The following is a 20620-nucleotide window of genomic DNA, read 5'->3' as shown; positions in this document are numbered from 1 at the left end:
ATGGTAGATAAAACACATATTTTGGAGACAGATGATCCTGGGTTTAACTCCTAGCCTCAATATGTAGAACCTCTGTGCCCTTGAGCAAACTGTTTTTATCTATGAGAACAAGTCCTCTCAATCCACAGTTCCCCTCCATCCACACTCCAACGTCTGGTAAAAAATGAAATGAAATTTTGACAACATTTTAGCACAATAGCTGTTTTATAGTATGAATTCAATAAGTGAGAGTTTTTCATATTTCTACTGGGATTAAGAAAGAGATGCAACAAGTAAATACATTAACTCATTCAACAAATATTAATATCCTACCCTACGTAGAATTCTATTCTAGTTGTTGGAATATAGTGGCAAAGGATCCAAATCTCTTCCTTCATGAAGTCTACATTCTAGTAAATCACAAACACCGGGATCATGTTTTCATATTTAAGGTCCTATTTTTATTGTCTGGAAAAATAGGTTCAGTTTATGTTGCTTTTGGGCTTTTAACTTTGAAAAATGTAAGCCTTACATCAAAGCATCCCAAAGTACTTCTCTCCAACTTTTAATTAACATTTTCTGAAAGTCATTCCTCAAATCTTTCTTTGATGTTGCATTAGTTGAAAGTTTTTAGGTACCAAATGATGGAATGAAAAGTTGAATGACTTTAAGTAAAAAGGGAAACTTATTGAAATGAGTGTTATGGGGAACTTTTATTTTCCCCATAAAAGTTATGGGGAAAACAGAGACATGGCTGGCCCTTTGAATAGCTGTATCCAGGGGCATAGAAGCTACAGGGAATTGCCCTGTCTCTCACATCTGTACCTGTGTGGCAGCCTTATCACTCATACTGCAGTGTGGCTTTCTCCACATGGCAGACAATATACCTGCTCATTGCACCTATGATTTATATCTTGCAGCTTTAGCTACCAGAGAGGTTAACCCAACCCTCCGAGTTTTCTTATACAAAATTTCCAGAGAAGAGACAGTTCCACCTTGGGGCAAGGATTCTCTATTAGATCATGCAGCTTTGTAGTTACATCACAGTAATTATGTGGCTGGGGCACTCCTAGAATCATTTAGGTACCCACACTATCTGTTAAGACATAGAACCCCAAGAAGGTCGATTCTCATGTCACGGTCGCCTTTCTGGCAAGAAGCATGTATAAATAGCAGCTCTGAAAGTTGGAGAAATAAACAAATAATAGAGCTAGAAGATATCACATCTTATTCAGTCCACATGGGTGTCCATTAGTAGAAATGAGTCAACAGTACATTACTTTCTGCAAATTTGTCCAGTACATCCAAAACAAACACATTAAAAAGGGATTATTTAACATTTATGTGCCAGGGAAGTAATAATGTATGTATTACACATATTAATGTTCCTGTGTGCTTCTAAAATACTGTGGAACTTCAAAACATTTTCCAGTTTCAGGGATTAATTAGCTTCCCTGTGAAGTAGCTCATGACCAATATTGCCATTTTGGAAAATGAATGATTGAATTAGAAAGCCAAGGGATGTTGAATTACTCATTTTTTCAATAGAGTGTATCAAGCACATGCTTCATGCATGTCTCAGGGCTGAGGGTTGTGGGGACATAAACTGAAAAACTCTCTGCTCTCAAGGAACTTAGAGTCTAGTAAGAGAGGGAGACTTCTCAACATTGAGCCCTAATATAAGTCAAAACAAGGCTCAGGTAAGATGGATAAATATGAGAGACTAGAGGAAGTGATGAGATAGGACTGGGAAGAAAGTTAAATTGCAGAGGCCTTTAAAAACACCATGAGAAATTTAGTTTCCCTATGTGAAGACATAATTAATTTTTTGATATAGAAAATATTATGAATTCATTTATTGACTAAGACTGTAATTGTTGATGAAATTATCTCAATAAATAAAAGAAAAATTGATCCATTTGCCTAAATCATTCAAATGATCCATTAGTCCACTGGTTCAGTTTGCCTGATGTGTTCTGGGCTAAAATTTATGACATTGTTTGAAGACTGGATGAATTTGTACAATTGATACTGCTAAACTGTTCAGGTTTTCATTATCTGGAAAGGGTCTGACTCCTGTTGGAGCTCTCCTGGTGAACCCAACCGCTATGCGTGAGGAAGTCTTTGAGAACCTATGGTGTGATGCACATGGAGAGCCCCGCGTGGACAGAAACTAAGTTTTCTGGCTCTCAGCTCCTGTCCGATGCTCAACCAATAGCCAACAACCAACACAGCCTATCAGGTAAATGGTGAGCCACGTGGGAAGTGGATCAGAGGTGCGCCTTCTTCAGTGAGCCTTGTCCAAATTCTAGATTCAGGCTAAATAAATGATGGTTGTTATTTTAAGCCAAGAAGTTTAAGGATAGTTCGTTATTAGTGGTTAACTGGAACACCTTGTACAAAGGATTCATGATAATCATATCTTCACTTTTTGATCCCATTCATCCATTAGACAGCAGAGTTTCAGGCACCCCAACGATTCAGATTTCAGAAAATCAATTCCTGGGCTCAGAGAAATGCATTTTCATTTCTGTAAAGAGTTTCAGAGAGGGAATACAATTTAAAATTCAAAGAATTTCCTTTACATGAAATATGTTCTGGAACATACTGATTTTTAAATCGTGTGTCCCTATTTCTAAAGAAAGTTAAACTGAAAACACCAATAAATCATATTCCCCTCTGTATTTCTATAACATTTGTAATATACACATACAACTTGTACAAACCATCCCTCTCTGACCCACAAGGGCCACTAAAGTAGATGCGAAGGTCATGGCCCTGCAGCATTAGGCTTCCTTCTCCAGTTCACTAATCAAAAGTTACAAATATAGCTTCTGATCCCTCCTTTTCCTCTCTCCTTCTGTCTGTATTGGCTGTCAAGACAAGGCAAGGGTAGCAACCAATCAGCTCTTTATATTAAATAGCATATTTTGCTGAGCTGGACTTGACTTCTGGTTGCTACAAAACAAATCTAAGTTTATATCAGAGGTGACAAACTCCATGCCCTGTCGTTTATCCTTTTTATAGCATGGGTGACACCAACAGTCAACAAGTAATGTTGATGACTTGTTGATGAATCAACAAAAACAGAGAACTTCCAAATCTAGAGGTTTTCTGTGTCCATAGTTAGTAGTATTTTAATTAAAAGACAATTAAATTAAAAACAAATTCTGCTGTTATTTATTATATAATTTTACTTTATGATTACAACAGGATTATTTTTTTAAAAAGACACCCCAAATCCCAGTGCCAGCAGAGATAGCCACTGGTAATTTTGAAGTATATCTTACTGTAGAAATGAGTCTATATATGTATATATTTTTACCAGAAAATATATCATACCTTAACCTCATGTTTATACATGTGCTTGCCAAATAAATCTATTTAATATATTGAGATTTTACTGTGTATTAGGCACCATGCTAAGTGCTTCATAAATGCTATTTCACTTAATTGCAACAATACTACAATGTAAATAGCATCGACCCAATTATATGGTCTATGTATTGGAGGGTCAGGTCCATAATCACAAAGTCAGCAAGTAGAAATGCCTGGTTTCAAACCCAGATTTGTCAACTCCAGATTTTATTTTTTACTATTCTACATCTCACTTTGTGCACCTGAAATTTTTGACTAAAATTATATTACAACCATAAATCATGATAATATTCACCTATTCACCTACAACATTTTAGTGTCTGACTGATATTCCATTGGATAGATTTACAAAATATTTGACCATTCCTCTCTTGGTAGACATTTGAGTTTAGTTTTGTTTCTTTTCAATTTTCCACTAATATAAACAACACTGCAATGAATACTCAGGTAGATAAATCTTGTTGCTCAACCTCGCTTATTTCCTGAGGATGAATTTGAAGAATTAGAGTCACTGAAAAACTGAAATGCAAAAATGTTATGCTTTCAGCAGCAATGCCAAATTTTCCTTCAGAAAAACTACACCAAATTACATACCTGCTATCCAAATGTATCTACGTTTGTGTTCTAAAATCGCTTTTAAAAAACAAAAATTAAAAAAAAAACAAACTTTCAACCACAATATTTCCAATCACAGTATCATAATGTCTCAGAGACAGAAGATAGCTTAAGAGTCATTTAGTCTAATCTCCTGCATTATGGACCTACTTTTTCATGGAGCATTCCTGATCTGAGGTATCTATCTTGTAATTTGTAGAAGGTGGGACAGAAAACAAACAAGCAAATTTAAATATCCTTAAACTACAAAGCAATTTTCTTCACCTCTCAGCAATGTAACACTGTTCAAACTGTTGTAAAATGCATCCAGAATAAGAGTGCCTCAATAGAAATGAGGAAACTGGCAGGCTTTCAACATACTTGACACAGGTCATGAAATAATCAAGATTTTTTGGTCATTCTCCACTTGGAATGGGTTTGCTCTAGGTGCTGGCAGCTGAAAATATATGCCTTGCTCTATGCAGTTGCTCAGCAGCTTGGATTTCTTCTGCTTTTGGGAATTCAGGAAACAGAGGTGGGTGGTCAGTGGAAGAGGACTGATTGTCTAGAGACCAGAATGAATTAAATATATATTTTTTGACCTTTCTAGTAAAGGGACTGTGAGTCTAGCTGTATGTGTGGCTCCCTCCACCACACCCTAAATCAAAAGTTTCATCCCTGGAATCTCTTTAATTCTAGAGACAGTGAGATTTAGCTCATATTGAAGGAGAAAATGACCTTCAACTGGATAAGCTTTCCTTGAGTACCCATTAGATACAAAATACTGCTGGATGTTGCAGTGAAAACAAACAAACAAAAAGCACAGGGAATACTCGTATGTGAGTGAAGAGATAAATCTATAAATATATAAGTTCCGCAAGTTATTGGCAAATAAAATTCTGAGAGGGCAAAGAGAGGGGCAAGATTTCTTCCTCTCTGTCACAGGACTGGGTTAGTGGAAAAAAGCTTCGAAGAAAAGGTGGTATTTGTAGAGTCTGGAGAGCCGGGTTCCTCTGCCCCAAATTGGGGTCTAGTGCAAATACGGTAAATAATTAAAATCATGAAATAAGAACATCACTAAAACCAGTAATTTGACTTACTCTTAAAACACACGCGCAAACGCGAGCGCGCGCACACACACACACACACGCACAATGGCGTGCGCGCGCTTTTTAAGGGGCCTATAGACTCCATTTCGGCTGCACGTTAAAGTCATCCCAGGAAGGAGAAGGGAAAATTGAATTCCACCTTCTTCTGCTTTAGAAAGCTAGATGGGTTGAGGGTAGGGATCAGGCACCACAACTCAACCCCGAAACTTTGGGCTTCCAGAACTGCGGGGGAAACTGATTCTGAGATCTGACAATGGAGCCTGGGGCGGGAGGGGGGTACCTTATTCATAATCCTCCCTCACAACAGAGGAGCACAGTACTCGGCACCCAGTAAACACTCATTTGTCGAATTGATTTTAAGCCTCCGCTTTTCCCCCAAGGAGGGCAATCAATCCATTGCACGTTTTGCTCCTTTCACCAGTTTAATTCAGCTGTGATCTCAGTAGTTAGAAAAATAGGGAAGGAATGGGGCCATAGACTGCTGCAAGTAGAGCTGTGTAAGGGGGTGCGAGGAAGGAAGGCGAGAGCAGCGGAGGGAGTTAATACTCCTACCTCAGCTGGTCTCCTGCAGCCAACGCTCAGCCCCCGCCCCCTCTCTCCTTTCCGGACCCCCCAGCCGCGAGGCGAGAGAGCCGCGCCGGCGAGGTGCTGGCTGCACTCTGACTGTCACGTTAATTCCCTGCTGCTTTTCTAGTCCCCAGCCGCCTCGCCCCTCCTCCCTCATCCCCAGGCTGGGTTTGGAGGCGATTTCCCTCTAGTGACTGAGCCGACTGCATCTGGGCAAGCGGCGCTTTGCCTCTCTCGCGTCTTTGTCTGCTCTTCCTGCAAGGCTACGGCGCCTGGAGCAGGGTCTGCAGCGGCCGCCGCAGCAACGCGAGCCAAGTCGTGCCCCGCACGGCAGCCCGGGGCCGCACCCTCGCTCGGTGGCGGCGCCCGAAGACGCCAGCCGCGCCACGCACTGCCTGCGTCCTGCGACCCAGCCGCCGCGCACCAACCCCGCCGCCTTCGCCCGGAGCCAAGCCCGCCGGGCCGGGCCGGCCCGGTCCCAGGTGGGCAGCTCGGCTTGCAGCTGGTTGGAGGTGGCGGCCGCTGCAGCCCTGGCAGCGCGCACACCCCTAAGCATACGCACCCAACGCCTCCTCCCTGAGCCACAAGGATGGAGCAGCCACCCCGGCCCGGGACTGGCGCAAGGTAAGGTGCAGCCGCCTGTTGCTTTTCGCAGCGCGCGGGATTATCCCTCTGCCCGGGTGCCTAGGCCGTCCCTCCAAGGAACAAGTAGAGAACTATTACCTCAGTTCTAAGCCATGCCTTTTTAAGTCCCCCAATCCCTTTTGCGCAGACCCTGGGAGAGACCTCCTCCTGGTGAGATACAGTCGACCCTCTTTGCTCCTGTTCAGCCGGCTGCTGTACAATAGTCTGCAAACTTTTGTGACCCTTCCCTGCGCGGTGCTCACCCCGTGCTGTGCAAGTTGCAGGTTTAGTTCTTGCATTCGCCCTTCCCCCAGCCCCTCTTGCCATATGCATCTGCCCATTTCTCTCTGTGTGTTTTTGCCAGTCGACTTTTCACTCCCCGCAGCTCTGGCTCCTGAGGCGAGGGTTTGGGACCCAGCAGTGCTCATCCTGCCTCTAGGAGCTCGGTGGGGACAGAGAAGGTGAAGTGAGAGAGGTGGGACGTGGAGGATGGCTGCGGCCACCCCTGAAGCTTTGTCCAGCGCGATGGGAGTCAGTCCATCCTTGCACACGCCACCCCCAACTCGGCAATGAAACCTTTGGAGTGGCTTGCGGCTGTGCGCCGTGGGAACTGCAAGTGCAGATATGGGTGGGTGAAGTAAGTGGCTCAGGGAGGGAAAGGCTGCTCGTGCGGTGAGGAGGAAGCTGAGGGTCGGGTAGATCTGCCCACGGTTGAGGGAAATGAAAAGGTACTGCTAATGTGCACGAGGGGCCAGCCCTGAGAGGCCATCTGACGAAGAGGAAAAGGGATTTGAGTCCGGAGGGCGCTGGCCTGGGTATGTAAATACAGATGGGGGAGGGGCTTGGATACCTGGGGGCGCGTGGAGACAAGGAATGGAGCCCTGGAATGCGGGGCCCTTGGGTACTTGGGAAGGCAGGCTGCTCAGTGCCTGGGATGGGGCGATCTCCCTCCCCATAAGCAAACAAACCTCCCCGCGAGAATCTGAATGCGTTGGCATCTTGGGTGGTGACTGAATGGTCAGATCGCGGACCAGGGATGCTTCTCCATGCTCTAAGAGGACCATAGTCTGCTCTCTTCTCTGGCACCCGCTTGCTTCTACGTTCCTTCACCTCCGCAGCCAGGTCGGTAGACCCACGCCCACCTTCTCTGCCAGGCGCTCGGGAGTCAAGGATGTTTCCACAGCCGCAGTGTAGGAAGGGGACTCCTGCCTCCCAGGGGGAGACGTGTGTGCGGGGTAGAGGGGAGTCCCCAGAGCCCGGCGAGTAAACAGGGGTCCAAAGTGGTTGGAGGAGAGCGCAGGAGCGGAGGCTGCGGTGGGAGCCACTTTCCCCCGCCCCTCCACAAATCGCACCTGGGCGGAGCAAGGGAGTTGGGGGAGCCCTGTGCTGCGCCCGGGAGGCTGGGAAGCGCAGAGCGGGAGGGCGCGCAGGGAAACGCAGAGCTAGGAGATGTGGGCCTTGGGTGAGGGGAGACCCAGCTCTTAGACCTGGGAGCCCAGGCAGAGGTGGATCTGCCCACCTTGCAGTTTCCAGGTAGATCCTTCTGGTGGTTCCAGATGCTCTGGCAAATGCAGGAAGGGGAGGTTCTTTTCTCCTGTGCACCCCAGCAATCTGGAGTGCAAGACCGTTTGCGTTTGCGGGAGGGGGCTTAGTCAGCTGTTTCGAAGAGGCAGCCTCCCCTCCCTTTTATCCACCTAGCCCCCTGTTTCCGGGTGGGGGCACAGTGACTACCAAGGACAGTAAGCACCTCACTTAACCCTTCTCTCCCTGAGGAGGTGCATGCTCCTCTCCCAGAGGTGCCTTTGGCTGAGAGTGGATCCCTGGTTCCTAGTAGCCGTATAGGGAAACATTTGGTTGGTTGGGTTTGGAACCCTGTACAACCTTTAGGTCCTCCCTGTTCAGACCTTCCACGTGCAGGCTTTTCTTACTTTCTCCGCGGGTGCCCTACAGAGGACTCCTGCTCCTTTGTACCGGTTGGGAAAAAGCAAAATTCACAGCAGTTCCTTTTTCTGGGTCCCTCGCCTTGGCCACATCGAAGGAAACGTCGACTCGCCAGGGCTTCCGGGAGAAATCCCGAGGTCAGTCTCTCCCATTCCGGGGCACCCCTGGAGCAGCTAGCTCCCTGCCTTAGCGGTGGCAACTCCAGAGCCCCAAGGAGCAGAACGGGGATTCCCTGCGCTCAGGCTCCTGGTGCAGTTCCTGAGCACAAAGGCCACACCCTCACAGGCCAGGCCTGGTGAGAGAGCGGGCTTCTTCACAAGTACCTGGATACCTGAGGTAGGATCCTAGACTTAAAACTCGCACTCCACGAGATTTAGCTCTGACCCCTGCCCCACCCCCGGAGGGCTCATTGCTTTCTGGATGCTGATCTGTCGTCTGAATTTGCGCTCTGGCCACTTGTTTTTGCATGTAGAAACAAGTTAGAACATGTCCATTGGTAACTTGAGGAAAGACTCCAGATCCACACCAAGGTGGGTTTATTTCAGGTTGCTGAACTGTTCTGGGGAGACAAATAGTAATGTAACAATCAGCGCTAGCTAGCGGTTGTGGAGTTCTTACTATATGCCAGATCCTATGTTTGATATTGTGTGTGCTTGTGTTAGATTTAACCCTCACAACAGTCCTGAAAGATGGGTAGAGATATTTATTTCATGGTATAGATGGGGAAACCCAGTATTGAAGAAATCAAGTTATCTGCTTATTGGCATTCAGCCAGGAAATGATGGGGCTGATTGGTCTGGTGAGCAAAGAACACTGAGTGTGTCCCATACTCCCGGCCCTATTTGGTACTGAAAACCCTTCGTCTAGAAGGAAGCATGAGTGAGGCCCTTAACCCTTTACTCCAAACTGCAGGGGCATCCTATGAGTGCCAGTCCTGGCCTGTGAGCCCCTGTGGCCAGAGTATTGGGAAGACTGATGTTGCATATCGCCTGTCTCAAAGTCTGTCGGGGTACATCTTGGTATAGTGGAATACTAGTACTGTAAATCGATTTAGAGAACTGGCTGCTGGTACCGGACTTCTCTTCTGAACCTTTCGTAGACATTCTCTTTTTAAATAGGAAGATAAATGGAAGGAGGGATCCGAATATGAACAGGGATTTGCTCTGTGGTCAAAAACCAGAGGCAGTTTTATGTAGCAATTGTATTCGGCAAATGAAAGCCTCTCTCTGAATTGAGTCACAGAATTAGAGCTAAGAGGAATCTCAGATATCATCCCACCCAATCCAGACTCAGGGAGGAGATTTAATGCTGAGCTCAAGGCCACTTGGTGCATTTGTAGCATAACTAATGCTAGAACCACTGCCTTTTGACCCTTGCTCAAATATGGTACCATTATACATAAATAAGTTATGCTCACTCCCGCTATTTTTTTAGCATCTTAAAATTAATTAGGAAAATAATTTTTATTTTAAAAAGAGTGTTTTGCTTATTTTTCCATAAATGCTTCTCAATCAGCATAACCAGAAAAACTCTATATCATATATAATGAATAAGCTACCACAAATGTGACTCTTTTTGCAAAAATAAAAAATTGCAGAATATTTATGTCTTCAAATCAACAAAAATTAACTATGCAAGCCTCCTCTGGATGATTCTAAATAAGATTAAATTATTTCTAATGATTTTAGCAAAGTCTTCTGTTAGATTGAGTTGCTTCATCCTTCCATACTTCCAAGTATTTGTGAAAATAATAGGGAATTTTTCCTATCACAGGAAACATCCTTTTGAATACAATGGCGTGAATTACTGGATTTCTCGTGGATTTTTGACTTTTCATTAAAGTTTATGCTGATGTAAAGCTGAGGCAAAACAATATATTTCTGTACTTGAGGCTCAGAAAGAGGAAAAATAGTTCTTTGTCACTTCCAATAATATTTGTCACTTCCTTGCCTACCTAGCCCCTTCAACAAAGGTGGCTTTCTCCAGTCACTTGAGGATTTCATACACCTTTAAGCATTTCATAAGACAAAGCTCTAGTTTCCAAGAACACCTCATGTCTTTTCTCTATAGTACCAGGATGTCCTCTCTTTGGAGACAAACCAACAAAAAGTCAATAGTAATATTGACTATGACTACAGTAATAGTCATACTCAATAGGGGGGATAGAAGAATCCTGTTTTTCAGAATCAGATCAGCAGGGCAAGAGTCACAGACAGATGGTGGACACCTGGTGCCTTTTATGTCACCTGGAATAGGATTTCTATCTCAAATGCTGTGGCACACTAGGACCTAGGTCATCCTCTAGTGAGGGAGGTGGAGGAAGAAAAGAAGAGAGTGAGTCAACATTATTGTCAGAGGAGGGATGGGTGGAGGAAGATGGAGGTGGGACTTGGCTGCTGAGGGACCCAGGTGTGACCAAAATGCCCACAGAGATCCAGCGTGCACTAAGAGCTGCTCCTCTTCTTCCTTTCTTTCCTACCCCCAACCTCAGTCTGCCTTTTGTGTCAGGTCGACTGTTCTGAATCCCCAAGACCCCAGTTATCTCAAGGGGAAGCATTCATTTTCCAGAGAATTCATCAGAAACCAATTTTTTTTTTATGCAAGTAGGGAAAACTTGCACAGCTGCCCCACTCTTCAGGAAGAGCCATTCAAAACCAGATCATCCAGAAGGGTGACCTTCTGGAGGTGGGGATACTGGCTTAGTTGAGTTGCAGCAGTGTTAAAGAAAAGAGATGTAACACTGAAATTAAGTGTGACAATATCCAAAAGACATGGTTTCTGTCCTAGGGACCACAGGAATGGGAATCCTTTGGAACCTGGGCAGACATTCTGGTTTCCAGTTCCTAGTTTATTCAGGGGAGCTGTATCCTTATCTTATGTGGTCCAATCCCCTCTACTTATTTTACTGTGGCTCCTATGTGGTGCAATGTCAAAAGTCCCACATCACTCATCTTCTGGGGAAATTCTTTCGGGTGTGCCTTTATCTTAAATCATATAAATACGAGTTTGTTGACATTTAGAATAACAATTACTATTAAGCAATATGCTCTGAGACAAAGGATATGAAAAAATAACTTTTATTCAGAACACAATGAATAGATATGCTTATACAATACATAGTAGGAGTTAAAAGTCTTGGGTTAGATATTTGAAAATAAAAAATAATCAAGATTTGGAATATCTGATCTTGACTATTTTTAATAGCAAGAGAAGCTAAATAATAAGGTTCTGTAGAAATAGTTTGAAGAAGATACTGAAAAAAAAAAAAGCTCAGAGTAGGACCTGAGAAGCTTTACCCTTATTGATTTTATTTTAAATAAATATAAAATATCTTAATCTATATTTAGATTTGAATAATCCGTAAGATTAATACATTTTGTATTTATTTTATTATCTGCCGATCGTGACTTTGTGAACTTTATTTGATAAGTGATTTGGAGCCATGATGGAAGCTCTTATACCTTAGATGTTAGTATATATCTACATATACTTTATAAAAACTTAGTGAATTAATACATCTCAACATGACAATGACAAATGAAATGGTCATTTCATATGAGAATGAAATCTGGAATCTTCTCAAAAGCTGATAGGTTTGAACATACTATTTCTCCACCACAGCTGGTAAGTTAATAGTAAGGGCTATATAGTTCTTTCCAAATAGATAAAGGAGTAAATACTGAAAAAAAAAAAAAAATCCTCCCCAAATAAAAACAGATTTTATTCTTTAGGAGGATAAATGAACAGATTAGGAAAGGTTATGAAATTTACAGTTTCATTTTATCCTAAGCTCTCTCAGCTACCTTTTATGTTAATACTTGTCCAGTGCAAATGTCACTGCATTTTCAGACAGTTTTAAAAAATGCTTTAGATGCCTTTCATTAGAAATAAAATGGAAACAAATATTACAAATATGTGAAGCTATCCTCAACCGTGGAGTAATATTTGACAAAGTGGTAAGTATGTTTCCAAATACAGATTAGCTTCCTTTTATTCTCTTCTCCTCTACCACCTGCCCCCCACCCCATCTCCTTCCTTCCTTCCCTCCCTCACTCCCTCCTTCGCCTCCTCCCTCCCACCTTCCCTTCCCTTCCCTTCCCTTCCCTTCCCTTCCCTTCTCTTTCCCTTCCTTCTCTCCTTCCCTCTTTCCTTCTTTCCTTCCTTCACTTCTTCCTTCCAATTTTAGGTCATTGATAGAAGAAGTATTCAGTAACTTACTGGGAGAGACTGCTATAATAGTTCAGGACAAATATGTCCTCTGGTGAGGGCAATGCTGAAGGCACAGTGCATAGTTCTCTAAAGCTAAAGCACAAAGGTCATGAGGTCTCATGGCTTTCCCCTGAGTCTTCTAACCTGAGCTCTGATTTGGAGAAATAATCATTGTATAGGCCTGCTACAGAGGGCTCCCCCTGTTAGCAGTGACTAAGCAGTATGCTTTTCCTATGCTGCACTGGGAATTTATGCACTGAGAAGAGTCCTGGTCCAGGCTGCTGATCTTCCCTAGATGTCTGGCCATCACGGATTATTAAGTGGAATACTTTTCACCCTTTCCACAATTATATTTAAGCTTAGGGTTTCAAAGCTTTTATTTTCCTGCTACCATGTGTTGTGCGGTCATTTATTGGAGTGGCCAGTTTGTTATTTTAACTGTGGCTCAGAAACAGTGTCTGCTAGTAAACTGAAAATGATTCCCAAAGGGAAGATGTACTGTGGACTGTTGAGACCCAATGCTTCCGCTACAAAACCTGTGAAAGGGGTATGGTGTGTGGCCAGCCAAGTCAGGAGGGCCAAGCTAGAGGCAGCAGACAACAGCACAGAAAGGTGGGAAAGGTGGGGGCAAGAGAGAAAGAGGAGTAAGAGAAGCATGGCAAAACAAAAACAAAAAGAGCAACCACAAAAAACCTACCCAAAGGAAGAGAACCCGATACTTAGCACAGTAAGACTAAGAGATACCTGGTAGTAAACCTAAACCAAAGGATAAAGGGGGAAAAAATAAAAATAAAAAAAAAACAATAAGAATAAGAGAAGGCAAAAAAAAGAGAATGGCAGTAATAAAGACTGAAAGAAGAGGCTTACAAAGAAAAGGAATGTACTAAATAATACCTCATAGCATAGTTTATTCAAAGGCAGCCTAGCTCCCCGGCCAGAGGACAAAGTCTCTTTCTCACGTATCAGAGTGCCACATTAGTATGGCTTTATCAGTCTCCAGGCCAAGGTCTTCTCTGATTTACTCCATGGTGCACTTTGACAGTCTGACAAAGCCTAGGGGCCCTGGAATGGTGTGTTTAAATGCATAAAATATAATACATTAGATTATAGCACAAACCAATTTTATTGAAATATCTGTTTATCGACTTATAAAAGAAACCACTGTTACTAATGTATGTGCTTCTTACATAATGCCTCTATAACAAGCTCTTGTAGTGGGACTAGTGGCTAGTATTGTTTCGAAGTAGGAATGGGCATAAATGCTCCTATGAGATAACTATGGCAGCTGTATTATGATATGAAAATATTTATATTGGTGACTTAATCACTAGTACTGCAGCTATTGAGGTTTATGGCCTGTGTTCAAAATGGAATGAGATGGTACATTGCCGTTTAAGCTTCACAAACAAAGTTGCGATTTTTTTCCATGCAGGTTCATGGATGCCTTGAATTCTATTGGTAGATGCCTTGGAGGTCTCTGACCCCAAGAACTCCAGACAATGGTAACCATATAATTTATCATTTCCCACTGGGACACTTTGGAGAATGAAAGGGCTCTTAGCTGTTTTTCCAAGACAGTAGGTATAAATTGGGACAGGCCCAGGCAAATGGTAATACAGCTGCTTTAGCACTCTGGGATCTTCTAGTGGCGTTAGCACTTTGGGACCTTCCTCCCCAGATCAGTTTTCACTTCTCTGACTCTGGAAAGTGGCTTTTTCTGCTCTGTTCTTAGGGATCAAGACTGTGGATACTGGTATTGGAAAGTAGAGAAGATCTTCAGCTAGAAAAGGATCCTTTATCAGGGCCATAACCAAGATATGGGATGCCTTTGTGAGAAATGAAAAATGGGCTTCCTTGGAGCAGCAATAGCCTCCTGGATCCTGGCTCAATGAACACTGGCTTCTGTTTTAGCTCCCAGTGGCCCCCTTGGCTAGGTTCACTGTAGCCTTGGCCAATATCACCTGAAATGAGGGTGAATTATCAGACTCCATTGCATTTCAGCCAAAAGTTTCAACTTCCCCTCCAACAATTTCTCTTGAGTAGACTTGCCAAAGTAGTTTTTAAAGATTCACTTCGTTTCCCTTCCCACTTCCCAGTTATCAGGAAATGGCTTTGGCCCAGGCAGGTAGCTAGAGAACCATGGGAAAAGGTCAGGATCTGAAGAATTTTTAAAGTAGATAATAAGGCCTTGAGTGATAAACAGGGAACTGTGGTCATGGAGTGTTTCCTAAACAGATGGCTCATGTTGTCCAGTGTTGGGAGAAGATAACAGAATGTCCCTGCTCCTGGAAATTAGCATGTTTTTGTTTGTTCTGTTTGGTGAAATAGAACCTGCTTAGTAGAAGAAAAAACTCTTCTAAGAAAGCCTTTGACTTCGCAAGGGTGTCTACATCTCAGAAAATGCCCCCTTTATGTGCACATAGACTATTTGGGAACCAGGCAACCTAGTTCTAGTTCCAGTTCCAGTTTTGACTCTAACCATCTCTGTGGCACTGGGCTGGTTACGTCAAATGTTCTGGGCTCTACTTCCCCAGTAAGAGGAAAGCTAGGAATTAAATGATTTCTAAAGTCCTTTTCAGTTATGTGTGTGTATAATATCAAGGATGTGTCTGACATTGTTTTATTTTTACTCCATATGAGGTCTTCTCTGTTTAAGTTGATTCAGACTCATTTCTTTGCTTAGGTCTTCCAGCCCTTACATGTTACAGATCCAACAATGATAGATGGACACTCTACAGTCCTGAGGGTCTGTTACACCTGGAGCACTTCTGGGAACCTACAATAAAAGGATGAGGGGGAGTGACACAGAGAGAGCAATAGCTGACCGGTAAAGGGACAAGGTACGAAGGGGTGAAACAATTGATAACTTTTCTTGTGGCAATAATTGTCATGCAGGCAAGATATAGGAAGATGAAGAAGGGTTCCTAAGATTTTAACTATGTGCCCATCTGTGTCCAACTCTTTATAAGCATATGTTCATATCACTCTCTGCTAAAATCCTTTAAATTACTCCTGCTTGCATATAAGAGGATTGCATCCTTAGTATGGTTTAACAGGTCCTTGTTTAGCAACGGGCAGGTCTATGCAAACCTATCCCAAAGTTCAAGGAAGCTGAGAGGCTGAAGAAAGAGGCTGACAAATCTAGTTTATCAGAAAGAAACCTACAGTTGGGACTTAGGAACAGAAGTTATGTCCATATTTCAGGCGATGGCGAGACAAGATGGTTGATCCCTGAGCCATTACCCACTAGACCCAGGGTTTATATATTATAGGAAAGGGGTGATTCTGAAAGGATTTGTAGAACTATTGAATATGGTAACATCAAATTTGTTTGACCTAAGGGCAGGATTTATAGTAAGTGAGTACCCGCTCTTACACAAGGAACACTAGATAGGTGGAAAATCTTAGCGGCCTTCCAGGAACTGAAGTTAATCAGAAGTCAACATGGTGGATTAGCATCCAAGATGGAGTTGCTTTGGCCTCCACAGTCCTTTGTCACCTGGCTGTTACCTGTCGCTTTACATGCCGTTTTCCTTGGCATACCCTGAGCCCTGGTGTGTTAGAACTGGCCCTCTCCAACTCTGTGATCAGATATCATGTTGGCATCATGAAATCAGCCATGGTAGGAGGATTTACACCACTGTTTATACTACGAAGCAAGCATTTTCCCTTAGAAAGCTGGTTGTAGAGTTTACAAGCACATACCACTGCCCCTGCCCCACCAAAAGACTCGATGCTCTTGCAACAGAAAGCACTTTTTCACATCTGCCTCCTATTGCTGACAGTTTATCTGTCCTCCCCTCTCTCCTTCCTTTCTCTTCTTCTCTCTCTCCCTTTCTTCTAACTAATTATTCATCCACCTACACACCCACTCATTCATCCAAAGGTAGCCCGACTAAGTTCTAATTAATCTGCCATTTAATAGCTGAGTGAGTGAGTGTGGGAAATTTTTCTAACCTTTAGTATGTTTCAGTTTTCTCTATGTGAAATGGGTATAATAATAGGTAGCTGTGAGGCTTAAATGAATTAACATGAACAAGGTGCTTTTTAACAGTATCTGGCACATGAGAAGTACTACTTAAGTCACTGTTATTATTATTGAACAAAATATTATTGATTGCTTACTGTGTACTCAGCACTGAATGTGCACAGATGAAAACAGGTTTGTAAAACAAGCATAAGAAAATGTTCAAGAACCCTGAACAAAGCCTGATTATCCCAGGGGTATCAGAATTGACTTCATGGTCAATTCTTCATGGAGCCAGGTACATTTGAACTGAATCCTGGAAGAAGATTATGTATACCCACCAAATTGATAAGACAGATGGGGTTAGCCCAGGAGGAGGGAAAGCACAGACACAGGAAAAGGGAACAGAATAATGACTTGTTAGGATTTTGTGTGGCTGAGCATGAGGTCACAGACAGAGGAGATCTTTGATCAGCTCTGGGTTAGGGCAAGATCTTCCAGGAAGTGAGCTGCAGTCTCCTTTTAGTCCTTTTTTTTTTTTTTCCTCCTGTTGCCTGCACCAGTGTAGGTCTGAACTTTGGGTTTTCCAAAAGGTGTCAGAAGTCCATATTTTCATGTGTAAGATCTTAATGTTTGGTAGAACCAATTCATTTAAAACATGGTAGAACTAATTAAATTAAAAACAAAATAAAACAAAACAAAACACATATGCAGGCTATACTCAGCTTTCCACAGAAAAGTGGAGCCCTGGGTTTCCATGCTTGGTTAAATATGATAAGCTCTGCAATTGAAATTTGCGATTTTGAATATGATTCTGCCATTAGCTGTGTGACCACAGGTGAGAGTTTCTTAAGCTCTCTGAGCGTTGGTTTTCTGCCAAATGGCTATATTTCTTGTCTTTCATACCTTGCTGGGAGGAGCTTTTTGGATGATGGAGGTAAAAGCCCTTGCAAAGAATCAGACAAGTGTTAGAATTCTTCCTGGGTCCTAGCATGCTGTGGCAGAGCCATACACTCAGTACAGCCCTCAGCATGGTTTAAGTCACCCAAAGATACCTGAATGTCCTCACGTGCCTTGTTAATTTTAACAACAGATGGGGGAAGAAAAACGTAGGTGTATTTTTCCCCTTTATTCTGTTAAAAACATCACAAGGAGCTTGACATTCCATTTTGAAAGTCTGTGTGTCAAAGATCCAGCTAAGAGTTATTTATTGATTCTGCATGGATTCAGGGTGACAGGGAAAAGGTTCATTTCACCTCGACATGGTGTGTGTTTGTTGTTTCCTTGAGATGAGGGGGGAATTCTCTGAAAAGGCATCTGCTGCACTACTTGTTAGTGGGGGTTATGTCAAAATCTGCACTTGCATTTGTGTAATTTCCCATCTTTTGATCCCTTTCCATTCCAGGCTGGCTTTGATCATAAAGGCTTTTAAGGAAATGATCAAACCCTATAAAAGTCAAATTATTTCTGGTTGAGGGGCTGAGCTTGGTGAATGTTGGCTTTGACACTGCTGAGAGTTGGATATGTACCCAGCTTGCTTCATTGGGCCTGGTTAAAAGCTCTGTGTAATTGCAGCTTTGCAAAAACTCCAGGCTTTTATAATACATTGAGTGTTGGTGTTGTCTGATTTGTGTTATCTTTATTTGTTTAGTTGTGTTGCCTAATTGAACATGATCATAAGAAGCTTCAGAGATACAGGCAGACCTTGAAATAAGGATACCTAACTTTCAGAAGCACATTCATTATGAGTTTTGGCTCCACTGCAAAAATTTTACTACCTCTGCTTCTGGAACTGACCTGAGCCTCAGAGTCTGTTTTAGTCTCCTCTGAGCCTCAAGCCACCTGGGCCTCAGGACTGCAGTGTCTGATGGCTCTATAGCTCCCATTTCCTGCCAGTTTCTGGAGCCCTGTTCCCCAAACTACTGCAGGAGTCCCAGAGGGGCCAAGGTTCCTCTCCTCTGAGGTGGATTTGAGACACCTTGTTCTACTAAACTAATATTATAGATGAAATAGCACATTTGCTATTAAGGAGGTATCAAAGTCCTAACCCCCAGTGAGATGGTATTTAGAGACAGGGCCTTTGGGAAGTAATTAGATCTAGATGAAGTCATGAAGGTGGGGTCCTCAGCATGAGATTAGTGTTTCTACAAGAAAAGACCAGAAAGCATGCTTCCTGTCTCTCTCTCCGCCTGCACACACCAAGGAAAGGCCATGTGAGGACACAGTGAGAAGGCAGCTGTCTGCAACCCAAGGAAAGAGCCTACACCAGGTATCAACCCTGCTGGTATCTTCTCCAGAACTGTGAGAAATGAATTCCTGTTGTTTAAGCCACCCAGTCTATGGCAATTTGTTAAGGCAGCCCTAACTAAGACAAGAAATTAATGTAGGTTAGCCTGGGCATCTCATCACCTTGTAAGCATCTCTTGGGATAAAAATGGACCTCGCTTTTGCATCTGTGTATATCACAAGCCTGGCCCATAATTGGCATTCAGTAACTATCTGTTGAATGAATCAATGAACACTAATGATTTAAGTGAAAAAAATCCAATTTATAAATAAACATTTAGCGAACAGTTTATTCTAGTGTTGGGGACTTCCTGCAATCATGGAATAATGGTTTGAGATGAAGAAAAAAATAAATTATTTTAGGATGTACACACACACCCCCCCCAAAATGTTAGCAACCCTACTTTTTTTACTAGCTCACTCCACAGTGACATAATGATAGGAAAATAAATACAGTCAGCATGCTTTCCTATTTACCCAGCATGCAAGCAAATGACTGTTTCTAAGCATTTGCAATTTCATCAAGATCTCTTAGAACCATTCTCTATAAAGAGATGCTGAATTGAGCTGCTGCCCTGCCAAAACCTAATTAACTTGAGTTTAGTAAAATAAAGAAGTCCTTTTTAAAAAAAAAGAAAAAAGAAAAAAGAAAAAAAAGAGAGAGAGAGAGAGAGAATTACAGGAAGGGAATTCTAAGGTCCCTTTTAATTTGAAATCTCCAGTGGGCAGGTTGCCATAGAAGGATGTGATTTTTCTTACAAAATGGTGACTTTAGGATATTTTCTTGTTACTCTTAGAAATTCCTTAGACACTACGAGGAGTATACTCCATGGCTTTTGCCATTTGAGAATAGAGAAGCAATTTCCTCAAGATGCTATTCATCTTTATTCATATCTGGATGCAGATGAGTTCAGAATGTGTGGGTGTGGGATTTGAAGAGTCTGAAGTGCTTAGGTAAACAGTTGGCATGCCAGTTGTGTAATGAAGAATATGTATTGACAATATTAAATTGTGGGCTAAATCTCATTTTTTAGTGTTAAAAAAAAAAAAAAAACACACAACAAAATTTCTAAAAGCTACAGTGTTGTTTTTCTGCCAGGGGTGTTTCTAAATGTTGGGACAACAGTGCTGAAAAATATGGGCCTCCAATATGCATCACTTTCTTCTGCCCAGCCTGGATTTAGTGTGGAAAGCCCATATAGCTTTCTTTTTAACTGGAGAGTGCCGTAGTCTTTCTTTTCCTTCCTTCCTTCCTTCCTTTTTTCTTTCCTTCTTTCTTTCTTTTTCTTTCTTTCTCTCTTTCTTTCTTTCCTTCCTTCCTTCTGTCTCTCTCTTCTCTTTCTTTCTCTCTTTCTTTTCTTTTCTTTCTTTCTTTCTCTCTCTCTTTCTTCTCTCTTTCTTTTCCTTCCTTCCTTCCTTCCTTCCTTCCTTCCTTCCTTCCTTCCTTCCTTCCTTCCTTCCTTCCCTTCCCTTCCTTCCTTCCTTCCTTCCTTCCTTCAGACAGAGTCTAACTCTGTCACCCAGGCTGGAGTGCAGTGGTGCGATCTCGGCTCACTGCAACCTCTGCCTCTTGAGTTCAAGCAATCCTCCTGCCTTAGCCTCCTGAATAGCTGTGATTACAGGTGCCTGCCACCATACCCAGCTACTTTTTGTATTTTTAGTAGAAACAGGGATTCACTGTGTTGGCCAGGATGTGTTTCTAAATGTACATTCATATTATATTCAGCTGAGTGAAGGAAATGGCATTAGTAATAACAGGTAAGAATAATTCACTTTTCATATTGAAGAAGAGCCTACCGGTTTCTAGAAAAATTAGTGGTAATTTATTGAGTTACCATGAAGTTGTTGTTTGCTTCTCAGCCTCCACCACCTCAAATTCACCATCAACTTCTAGGGCTTTATCAGGTGAAACTTTGTGCCATTACTTCTTTTATAAAGTCATGTTCTTTTCTCTACCTTACCTTTC

The 20620-nt window shown here is 42.6% G+C and overlaps 1 protein-coding gene across 4 annotated transcripts in view; it reads left to right on the top strand.

Annotated features, from left to right (window-relative positions):
* The first annotated feature begins 5434 nt into the window (after positions 1-5434).
* LRRC3B (leucine rich repeat containing 3B) overlaps positions 5435-20620 on the top strand; it is an 88162-nt gene continuing 72976 nt past the window's right edge. The window contains exons 1-2 of one of the 4 annotated variants that reach the window (XM_023207234.1): positions 7682-7784; positions 8202-8528. The gene's annotated coding sequence lies outside the window, so the exon portion shown is untranslated. Of the gene's footprint in view, positions 6252-6714; positions 6880-7095; positions 7374-7681; positions 7785-8201; positions 8529-20620 lie in introns of those variants that run through there. The other 3 variants (XM_023207233.1, XM_023207237.1, XM_023207236.1) reach the window with 3 other exon arrangements.

This window comes from Piliocolobus tephrosceles, chromosome 2 (genome assembly GCF_002776525.5).
Source record: "Piliocolobus tephrosceles isolate RC106 chromosome 2, ASM277652v3, whole genome shotgun sequence".
NCBI classification, from domain to species: Eukaryota; Metazoa; Chordata; class Mammalia; order Primates; family Cercopithecidae; genus Piliocolobus; species Piliocolobus tephrosceles.
The sequence above is the reverse complement of the archived record's forward strand: the minus strand, read 5'-3'. Positions and strand labels throughout refer to the sequence as shown.